This window comes from Grammomys surdaster, unplaced genomic scaffold (assembly GCF_004785775.1).
Source record: "Grammomys surdaster isolate TR1022 unplaced genomic scaffold, NIH_TR_1.0 126153, whole genome shotgun sequence".
Taxonomy (NCBI): domain Eukaryota; kingdom Metazoa; phylum Chordata; class Mammalia; order Rodentia; family Muridae; genus Grammomys; species Grammomys surdaster.
The window spans coordinates 1722228-1734176 of NW_021620961.1; the positions used below are offsets into that span (position 1 = coordinate 1722228).

The 11949-nt window shown below is 38.5% G+C and overlaps 1 pseudogene; it reads right to left on the bottom strand.

Annotated features, from left to right (window-relative positions):
• Nucleotides 1-2855: 2855 nt before the first annotated feature.
• LOC114612277 lies at nt 2856-11505 on the bottom strand (annotated as a pseudogene).
• Nucleotides 11506-11949: the final 444 nt, after the last annotated feature.

Genomic DNA, 11949 nt, shown 5'->3' on the forward strand with positions numbered 1-11949 from the left:
GCCCACAGCATCCATTCATCTTTGTAGAGGACCATGCCCTGTTGGTCCTGTCCCAGGAGCCAGCGTGTCATTCCACCCTCACCAGGGCCGTTGGACTTGACACATTTCATGAAGACTATACTTTATAATGCTTACCATTGACTTAGTGTTCTTTGTTGGGTCCTGACGTTATGATGTGTACCTCTTCAGAATCACATTTTGAAGCCTATCGGCTTCTTTATTCTTGACCCTATTAAAATGTAACTAGCTCATTTCTTCAGCAGAATACCTGACTCAGTCAGAAGCTACTGACTCCATTTTATGTTTTTCTGCTCATTATCTGGGTTTTTCTTGTTTTAACTCATGTTTCAAAAATGTTCTTATATTTTGTCCAGAATCCTTAGTAGGTTCCTGCCCTGTTTGAGTTACTGTTCTCATTCTCTTCAAATGATAAACAACAATGTAGAAGTGTAAGCCAAGTAAACCCTCTATCCTAAGTTGTTTAGTGTAGTAATGTCTCATAACAGCAATAGTTACCCTAAGTAGGACACTTAGCATCTAATTAAAATGCCACTCTCCAGAATGCTTGAATATAGTTGACTGCTTCATGATAGTAGTGCTGAAGGGTTCATCTCAGGAACTTTGGAACACTTGTCCCTCTGGAAGAGAGAGGCTAATTAACATTCTTCAGACCACAGGAGGTGGGGCCAACCTGTGGGTAGGGAAGGCCCAGAACACATGGATACATTCCACAGGACAGACCATTGGCCACCTGTAGACAAGGGAAGTCCCTGCCACATCATTCCCTATAGACCAATCAGTTTAAAAGTCACACTGTTCTGCCAATCATATTGTGCCTAGGTGCTGTTTCTCTATGCCACCCCTGGAAACTGTATAAAGGTCCACTGAACAAGCTGCTCGGGGATCATCACCTCTCCTTTTGGATTCAGGATGACCACAGCATGGTGAAACAATAAAATTTCTCTTGCTTTTGCATCGATCCCTGGCTCCTCGTTGTTCACTCAGGGGTCTCTGGTAAGCTAAGGCTTGTCAGAGTCTTAGAGTGCTAGAATCCATCTTGATGTAGAGAACTTATTTTATTTTATCTAATTTTGAATACTGTAACAATAGTAAAGTACTTTGCATTTATACAATGATTTCAACTTTATAAAGTACCTTAAGTTTTATTTTATCTTTTTAAATTATTTTATTTATTTACATTCCAAAGTTGCCACCTTTTCCTGTGCCCTTCTCCAGATTTCTTCACCCCATTCCTACCCTTCCCTTTGCTTCTGAGAGGGTGCTCCCCACCACATGGCCACCTTCCTCTAGGTACCCCCTTTTCCTTGGCACATACTTTAAGTTTTATTTATATTTTAATCTTCATTATCTCAATAGAGTCAAAGAATTCATCTTGTTTTTAAGATTGATTTATGATTATTTAATGTACTTGAGTGTTTGCTTATTTATGTGTACCACACGCAAGTCTGGCTCTATCAGAAACAAGCAGAAGTCATTGGATCTGCTAGAATTAGATTTATTGATGTTGTGAGCCATGAAGTAGGTCTGAGGAACTGAACCTGGAATCCCTGTAAGAGTAGCAAGTGCTCTTAACCATTGAGCAATCTCTGCAGCCCCTCTGGTACATGATATTTATATACATTCTATAACTGAGTAAACTGAGACTCAAAACCTATGCATGATATATGATTTCCCATGTTTGGTTATAGGAGAGTTTAGGCATAAATTGGATTTTAATATAGTTCATCAATATTATAGCTCTGCTTTTAATTTCAAGTGGAATTATACAATACTCAGAAGGAAATACTTTTAGTATACTGTGCTGCTACAGCATTTCTTTATACATTACATATTTCAATCAACTAGCAAGTCAGTAAGGACTGCCTAGAGTAAAATCATTTTATCTTTTTTCTTTAAAACACAGCTTCATACACAGAGCTTACATTTGTCTTGATAAGGTTTATTTAATACATTCTTTGTCTTTCAGAATGCACTGCTGTTGAAGTTTTAAACTATACTTTTCTTTTCTATGGACATGTGGTTTAAATAAAAATAAAATTTTCTCAACCTAAATCAAATGTCAATGTAGTTGTAAATCCTGTTGTCACCTGTAACCATGCCTGACGATTCAGTAGCACTGTGCAAAAAAACCTGGCAACTTGGATACCATCAGGTTCATGTAGGAAGTTATTTTTCTCTATACCACGGAAATGTGTACACCTGCTATCATTAAACCTACTTCTGTAAGTGAAAGAACAGGATCGAGAGTGCATCCTACTGTGTGAGAACTTAATCAAACCAGCTCCTTCCCAAAGCCCATCACTAATCCTTCAATTGCATAAAATTTTTCATACAGAATTATCCCAATTTGGGGAAGTCTAACAAAAACAGGCATAGTTTGGACAAGCAACTCCAGTGTGACAAGACAAACTCAGTGAATTCACAGTAATTTCATGGAACCTTAGCAGCAACTAAATGCCATTCTAAAAGTACCACTAATGCATAAATATTAGTAGAATATGTAAAAGGAAAACTAAAAAATAGAACAAGTGGAATATCATTGACCTAGGTCATTATTTTCTGTACAAGAGCTTACAAAACTTTGTGAACCTTATTAAATATTTTTTTATTTTTAGTGTAAAGATTAATATTTTAAAATGATATCGTATAAAATATCTAGGGGATTTTTCTTTCAGTTATCACATTCATTCCATTTTTTTAAGGTTTCAAGTGCTTTATTTCTTTATTAGTTTTTCAGTCTGCCATAGTTTAATGAGTACATGATTCTTTGACTTGGCAGTCACTTATGAGTTAGTTTTGAAACAATTCCTTGATTACTGTACCAGCTGACGTGACTACTGATCTCTCCATTCCTTTGGGGTGACTCTGCCAACAGGGGAAAGGTTCCACTCTGTTCCAATTTGTGTGGCTATATATGTCCATGTAGATATACAGAAGATGCCTCCACCTGCTAATATAGCATTTCCATATTTATCATGGAAATAGGTGTCCTCCTTTGATGGCTCTGCCTTGCCACCACTTGCTGAATGCTTCGAACTTGGAGATGGCTTAGTGTGTTTTTGGCCAAGGGCAACCTCGTGGAGTCGGAGATGGAACTTCGGCTACTACAGCTGCTACCTTGGTGCAAATTCACCCCAGCTACCCTTGCCTCATTCCATTTTATGTCTTATATAATATGTAATTTGTATTATCCAAATGGATGTCAATTCATCTAGAAAATATACAGTTTTAAAGATTGCATGACATAAAATTTATTTATGCATTTTGTCTACAAATGAGTTTTATATTTTATATTTATGAGGATCCAAGAATAGAGAGGTACATAGTGCTTTCTTTAGCCTTACAATGACATCTCATGTTTTGGTTTACTAGCCACTTATAGACACATAGCATTATTTAGGATTTCAATAATACCTTTGTAGGAACCAAAACTTCTCTTGCAACTGTTTGCTAGTTATGTGAGAACTTGTGTGCATGGTGTTCTCATGCACTATCTCAAAGTATAATTGAATAATTTCCTCTTGAGTTTTTGGTTTCCTCAACTCAGAACCTCATTATTTTTATGTCAGGATTAAAATGGCCAGAAAGAATTTAGTCAATTATAAGAATCAAGTTACCCTCACATCAGCAATATGCAACAAAAGTTTGTGAAAAAAGGTTAGCTTAGGTTAAAAGATGTTTAACATTGGATTGCATAATTGAACAAACAGATGAGTCTCCAAGCTATAACAAGATTTGTTAGAACATATTGTTCTTTAAGGAATGTGCAGTCATGTGATCCTACACCAGCGTTGTTTAGAGAATGTGATGAGACTATCACACTGCAGAATCTGATTCAAGTGTAGGGTAAATCCTGAGACCCCTACATGACACTAGTGCTATGAGTCTATAAAATATACATTGAATAAAAGGTTTTAAAGCACATCTAGAAGTTCACTGTGATAAAGCTCATTTTCCTTAATTTGTATTTGAATACATTTTTACTTTCCTGATGAGAATTGTGAGAAACATAGCCAGAGTATAGAATGCTGAGAAGTTTCAGCTAAGAGACTATCATGCCAATATATCAAATAGATCATGAAAGTACAAATGATATAAATAGAATCATGTCAATCACCATATACTGTTCCCTGTGTCCTGAACTATCTGCTACCCGGTTCTACTTGCCCTTGTGGATTGGAGGTGAGGTGATGCAGAGTCGATGACACAGACTCCAGGAACAGGTGAGAAACACTGCAGCAAGCTCATCTGAACACTGCTGCAAGCTCCTTTAATACCCTCCACCTGTGCCCCACTGATCCCAAGAAAGCATTTCTTCTAATAGCAATTCCCAGTTGGCTGGAATTGTCTGCACCAGCAATCCTTGGTCTCTCAGGCAGTCTTCAATTAGATCCTTTTGCAGGAGATGCTTTTGCTGCTGCATTCCCTCCCCCTTTCTGTGTTTACATAGAGGTGGCTGCCACAGTTCTTCCTAAGATATTCAGTTGAGTTATCATGATTATGAAGATTTCTTCTTTCTATCTGAGCACTTCAAAAACTCTGATATAATGATGGACCCACTTTGTTAATCAAAATGTTAATCATTTGAGACAGGCCAGGCTGATTCCATGACAGGCTTCAAATTGACAGTTCAGGAGACTTGGCCTAGATCTCTGTTTCCAAGAATTGGGTAAGTACAGGCAAGTCAGTTACTGGAAAAGAAAACAGCCTCAGGGAGCCTGTCAGAAACTGCCCTGCCATCAGAAGCTGCCCACCACCTGGCCTGAGGAAAGGACAATGGTTTAACAAGTTCCCTGACTCCTCACTGACAGTTTCCAGATTTTCCCAGCAAGAATTTCCTGCAGTGGTTATGGTATGTCTCTAGAATTAGAGTCAACAGGTTAAGATAGAGATCACCTACCCCTCCTCAGAATTCCCCTAATGTGCTTTACATTGGGCCTGGGAGCTCAGTTGAGCGCCTCCATCTGGGAAGATGGTCCAGCCTGCTGGACTTCTGCAGAATAAAACACTTTGCTTTTGCATGATATTTTATTCTGGGGTATCATTCTTCAGTGAACCATGAAGCCTTACAGTTGACATCAACTTAACTACTGAAAAATGATTTGTGCTTTCAAAAATGTGCATCAATAATCTATTTAAAACTATTTATTTATTGTGAAATATTTTAGTATTCACAAAAATATTAGTAGGTGTTTATTTTTCATGACACATTTGTCTTATCAACAGTTTACTTCCTGGAACAACACTGGCATCATACACTTAGCTATCTTTTTCCCCTCCATGTTTTCTGCTAATTACAGCCCATGTTACTTCAGCCTGATTATGAAGTAGGGCATTAAATGGCATATACTCCTTAGGAAATAGTACTAATTCACACAGGTTTGTCTATATTTAGTGTTGATGTTTTAAAAAGAAATTATGCACATCATCCAACTTCTTTCCCTATTCTTCAGGTTTTCGCAAAACTATTCATACTGATTTTCTGATTCAAATGCAACTGAATTTTGTTGTGGGAGATATTTAAAATGGCGGCATTCAATCTGGCTTTTCTTAATCAGCTGCCTTGTTCCCAACTAACCTAGGCCTGTGGCCACCAGTGAGTGGCAGTGGTGTGTTCTCACTGCAGCCGCAGCTCAGGTGGCCTGAGACACCGGCCCTGCCACCCAAGAGACACCAGAGTGAATGGTAGCTCTGCCAATTTTCCAAGCTGTCTCCACAAGGCTGGGCTGTGCCCAGACCATCCCGCCATCCAAGTGGGCCCAGTAGCAAATGAGATTCTAATGCTTAAATATTAATCAAAAGCTTTACATGTTTGGTAATGCTCAATACCAATATGCCCATACAATTAGAGGTGTTTCCCAATTAGCTAACCTAAATATAAGTTGTTACCCAGGACTGCTCTCCATACCTGCATGGCTCCTCATCCTCCTGTATCTCTCTTTCTCTCCCTCACCTCTCTCCTCTTCTTCCTTTTCCTCTTCCTCTCCTTCCTCCTCCTACCTTAGCTCCTCCTACACAAGTTGTCTAGTTTCTAGGCAAATTATATTGTCTAATAATACTTCGTATTTAATATACCATTTTAGTGCATATTTCTTATCATCATTACTTTCCATATAACTTAGAGGTATTTCTTATTCTTAATGCTATTGGCATTTCTTAATTCCTACATTTAAAATGACATATTTATTAATTTTTGTAATTATATACAATGTATTTTGATGTCATGTAGTGCTTCTCCAGCTTCTCCCAGATCCTTCTCCATTTCCTTACTTACCCATAATAAACCTGTCTTTCCACTTACTCAACTTTCTGACATTTTAAAAGCCCAATAAAGTATAATTTTCATTGCCCACATACTCTTGGATGCAGTCTCAAACCATAGAATGTCAACTAATCAGAAGTTAAACCCTTAAGAAAACTATCTCTGAGAATACTTTGACATTCATTTTTATTTATTTCAACAAAGTCTTCACTGATTTCCATGATTCCCCTGATTCCTGTGTTACATTGATCATTTAAAAATTTAATTAGGTAGAGTGGTTAGAGGCTGAGGGCCATGTCTTGGGCAGATATCCTACTGCAGCTAGAGTCAAAGTTGATGTTTGTGATCCATGTTACTACCAATGACCATGTGGTTGCCCATGGTCTATGCTGACCCCTGATACCATGTTGATCTCAATGGACCATATTACCACTGAAGGCCATACTGATCTGAATGACCTGTTTGCCACTTGAAGCCGTGGTGAAGTTTGTGTCCCTGCTACTGCCTGCCAAGGGCCATGTCTGGGTCTACAGTACTACTGAAGTTATGGTCCATGCATATGTCCATGACCCTTGTGAAACCTTAGCCTTTGTGATATGTTGGTCTAGGCTGTCTAATGAAGCTATATTGATGTCCATGAACTGTGCTGTCACTGAGGCCCCTGATGATCTGAGTGACCTGTGCTGCCACCAGAGGTTATCTTTATGTTTGTGGTTTGTGATGTCACCAGAAACCATGTAGAGGCCACTGATGGTAAAGAGCAGGAAATCTGCTTTTGCAATGATACTGATGAGTGTATATTTGAGAGAGACGGACATGGATGGTTTCTGTGTAAACCCTTAACACAAACCCACACCCACACCCACCAAAAAAAAAATGGCAGCCTAAACAGGAATTCATTTAAGAGCACCTTTAAGATGTGTGACTAAGATGCTGAAATTAGCTCTCCATAATTGATGGCTTCTGGCTCTCAGGCAGGAGAGGAATGATTCAATTCTATTTAAGGAACAAGCCACTGAGATTTTGACCACGCTCCAGTGAGTATACAGACAACTGAATTTGAATTTATTAATCAAATCAAAAATTGTTTTATTATTATTTATCATTATTATTATTATTATTATTATTATTATTATTATTTTGCATGGGGGAGGTGACTAAGTTGGGGAAGTGACATGGAAAGATTGAGAAATGAATGTGGATAGGGTGCATGATGTGAAATTTCCAAAGAATCAATGAAAATATCATGTTAAAGAAAGAAAAATAAAGGAACATAGCCAGGAAACTACTCCCAATGACATATTGCTGTACACTTAGAGCAGAATATCAATAAACTTCCATCAGAGAATCTTAAATAAAATGAAATAATAAAATTAGGATAGTATTGTAAAAGATATGGTTTGTATTAACAACTGAGTAAATATTTAAATAATGATGATATTACAATGTGTGTGTGCATGTGTATATATGTGTATCTAAGAGGAAATGCTTTCAATTTGTATTGAATTGTTGGAAAAACCAAACCACATTTTAGTGATCACAGGAGTGATCACGAGATTCTGTTTATTGTCCTGTGTGTTCTTTGACTATCTGGGTTTATTGTCTTGCTTGTTCTTGACTACTTGCATCTATTGCTAGGTCCTCAACCTAGAACTGACCTTAATACTTGAATGTAATTTAAACGATATAAAAGCAAAAAAGGAGGAGGAGGGATGGGATAGGGGATTAATGGGGCTGGGAGAAAATGGGGAAAGGGCATAGCATCTAAAATGTAAATAAATAAAATATTAAATTAAAAAATACTCAGTTCTGAAATGCAATTTTAACTGTACAAGAGTTCATTGAGTTGTACAGAATTTGGATCTGGTTGGATTTGGTGTATGATGTTTTTAATCATTTGAAATTTTTATAATAAATTTTATTTTAAAACAAAAAATATAAAGAATTTTATTTAAATAAGCATCAGAAAATCACACTTCTGTTATTATATCATACTCTTTATTCATGTATTCTACTGATATCATTTTCTCATTTTTATTTAAACAAGTAAAGCATTATAAAATGTTCATATTTTAATACTTGCATTAGAAGTTTAAGAAAATTCAAGTTTCTTGATTTTTTTATTTTTTCTTCAAGAAACAAAGTGTTTTCAAGTATTTTTTTCAGGTGACTCCTGTGTGCCACTTCTCTGTAATTTTACACACATGCAAACATCTTTTACTTCAACAGGAAGAAACACGGTGAAGATAAAAATCTACAGAAACTGCTTTCTTGCTGCTGAGGTTGAGAATTCCAGGGTTAATGTAATTCTTTTTGTGCATAACATTATTTTGAGATGATATACAGAAGCAAGATTTCTATCTTTATCTCTAGTGTTTTAAAGGCTTTTGTGTATTGAATGCATGTGTCTAGTCTTTTCCGCTGGCTCCTGGCTTGAATATGACAGCTTGTCCTTAGGTAGGTGGGTTTTAGTTTGCTTACTGTATTTCTCCCCTCTGGGAATAGCCCTGGATTTCCTGGTAGAGCTCCTATTATGCCCACATCTGTTCTATTAAAGCTCAGTTGCATCTCTCCTCATTGCTTTTCTGGCATGCAATTTTATTGCTCTTAGGATTTTTAACTATTTTATTTTTATTTTATTATATTTTTAAGACAGGCTGTTATATATAGTACAGACTGCTCTCCAATTGTTCTCCAACTCACTATGTAGTCAATGATTTCTTGATCCTCCTGCCTTTACTTCCTAAGTCCCAAAATTAATGGATGTGCAAACTGGGTGTGCAAGTCCAGTTATGGTCATATGAGGACTGAACCCAGGGCTTTGTACATGCTAGGCAAACACTCTATCAGCTGAGATATTATCCCAAACTCTTAAAATCCTCTTGGTATTCTAGTTTTCAAGTTAGATTAGTTTCTCATAGTTAGGTTTCAACTCTTGCTATGCTACATGGTGGTAAATCTTTTTTTTTTTGATCAATATTTTTTTAATAATTTATTTATTTATTTTCAAATTGTAATTCATTCACACAGGGGTTATAAACACAGAAAGGCAGGACGTGGGGAAGAGGATGACACTGGAGTGTGGATGTTCAGGGTGAATACAGACATCTTTCAGAACAGGGTATCAGCTGGGTGAAGGTTCAAGGGACAGGTCACTATAACTCTGCCTATGATTCACTTGTCCTTATCTAAGTTGGTATTGTCTGCCAAGGCTACCTATTAACATGGACTACTCAGGCTGGTGAATTTCCATGGAAGCTGCCTGTTTACAATAGCTTATAGCCATCTGTTTCAGTGTTTTTCCAGAAACCCAACACTTGGTGTTAGTATACATGTATGACAGGCCTATTGCTGATTTTAGGCCTATGGCTGATTTTAGGCCTTCAGTGTGTAAGCAGGGATGCCCCTGACATCTCCTCCCTTTTCTAAGAATAGAAAGGCTGCAGCGATTCTAATCTTGTGAAGGCGGGGATAGAGGCCTGGCCTCCAGTAATTGAAGGGGACTTTGTAATGGCTCTGGTCCCCCTGTCGTTGTCCAGTGAGGCATGAGGGCCATATCCATCCTGATGTCTTTTTCCTGGAGAGGGAGTACTTTTGAAATCAACCCCTATGCAGTCAGGCCTGTCCCTCAGGGAACCCAGAGAGATATTTTTAACTTTATTTATATTCCCTTGCAGTGCATAGCCTTGCAGCCTAAGCAAAAATTCAGGTCATCAGTTAGAGGGGTTTCTGGGTAGCCCCTCTCTGCTTGGTCTAGGGGCAGAAGTCCTCCCTTTTAGGTTGGGTGGGGATGGGTTTTGGGAACACCCTGTATAAAGTAACAACCTCATCTTGAGTCTCATGGTCCTCCATAGCTAACTTATGATAATGTATCTGAATAGGTTTTGCTACCAAATTATTTATCTGTTGTTTCACAGAGTTATTCAGCCTATTTAAGGCCCAGACACCAGCAGACATAAGCAAAAATAACCCAAATAATGGTCCCAAGATGGGAGGAAGTAGGTGTGTGTTCTACATCACCTAAGAACTTTGACTCGTGATAATACTTTTCTAAGGTTGACTCCTCTTTCTTTACAACTAGCTCTTTCATGCTCTTCTCCCCAAGACTCAGTCCAACTTCCCTCAAATAGTGATAACTCAGGGCTGCTGACCTACTCAAAAGACTTACATGCTGCCATCACACTGATGGTGAGTGGAATGTCAATAGCACTAGAGATGGTGTTCACCGTTACCCACTCATGCCCTCTCAGCTAAGTGAAAATTTCATCTTTTCTTCTTGTAACTCCTGGGGCCAGAAAGGACATGCACAGCTACTGGATAAGGGCAACACTCATATCCTTTTTAAAAGAGAAATCAGTGTTTTTCATTTCCTTTTGTGTATTCCTAAAATTTTATTTATAAAATATTTTAATTTTGACAAACATAGTAATGATACATATTAGTGTGTGTGTGTGTGTGTGTGTGCGTGTGTTCAAAATTCAAAAGTCTTTCCTTTTCTATTTTAGGATATTTTCTTAATACTGAGCCTTTCACAGTGGTATACACCTTGTGCTATAGTTTTTGGTCAACATAAGTCAGGTTCATCTGTGAAATGGAAATCTCAATTGATTGATGAAATACCTTCTGCAAATGGTCCTGTAGGCACATCTTTGGGCTATTACTTTGATCAATAAATGTGAGAGCAACAAGTCCACTCTTAGTGTTGCCACATGCATGGCCAATGGTCTGCATTGTATTGGAGAATTTTGAGCAAGCCATTGAGAGCAAGGCAGTAAGCAGTATTTCTTTGTGGCTTCTGCTGCAGTTCCAGCAGACAGATTCCTGATTTGAGTTCTTGCTTTGGGTTTTCCTGATGATGGAGGGTTTTTTAGCAAAATGTAAGCAAAATAAATCTCTTATGTTTCAAGTTAATTTTGGTCAGAATGTTTATCACAACAACAAATGTGGCCCGCGTGTAATCGTCTCGCCAGCAAGAACGCATGCGGACACACACCAGGATCCTTCCGCAGCAAACATTTATTCCAAATGAAAATGGAGGAAGACCTCAGGCCTGGAAAAGGCACTGCTTATATACCCTTAGAGCGGCGTATTCATTTCTGATTAGCTGTTTACTCGTTGCCCGCCAAAACACCCTGGGATTGGCTTTGACTTTGGCGCGCTTTTACCATAGCACATGCGCAGTTTACTTGTTTACCTGGAGGAGTGCCGGATGCCTGCGCCATCTTGCAATGGCGGATTTTGCCAGCACAAGCCTCGGCTTCCTACATCTCCCCCTTTTTTGTTTTATTACAGAGGGTGGTAGTTGAGATCCCTGGAAAGGTTTCGTAACTCCCATATTTGGGGGTCTCACGGCGGGTCTGAGTCTCTTTGGAGGGCGGTGCTCAAACTCTTACCCGTCACTGGGTCAGCCTCCCCACCCGGGGCTGCCCTGTCTTAGGTGGCCGAGGCTTATCTGTCCGCTCCATCATTGACTTACCAGACCTACTATCCATGGAATGAACACCTTAGTGGGCAGGGACTGTGTACAGATATGTTTGAGGCTTCATAGGGTGTCCTCACCAAAAGCCCTTGGGGTACAGCGGCTGAGGAATCTGTCTACTGGCTATTTCCTTTTGTTTTGTTAAACAGGCACTGATCAATGTCCCGTGTCTTAGGCTAGCTGACGT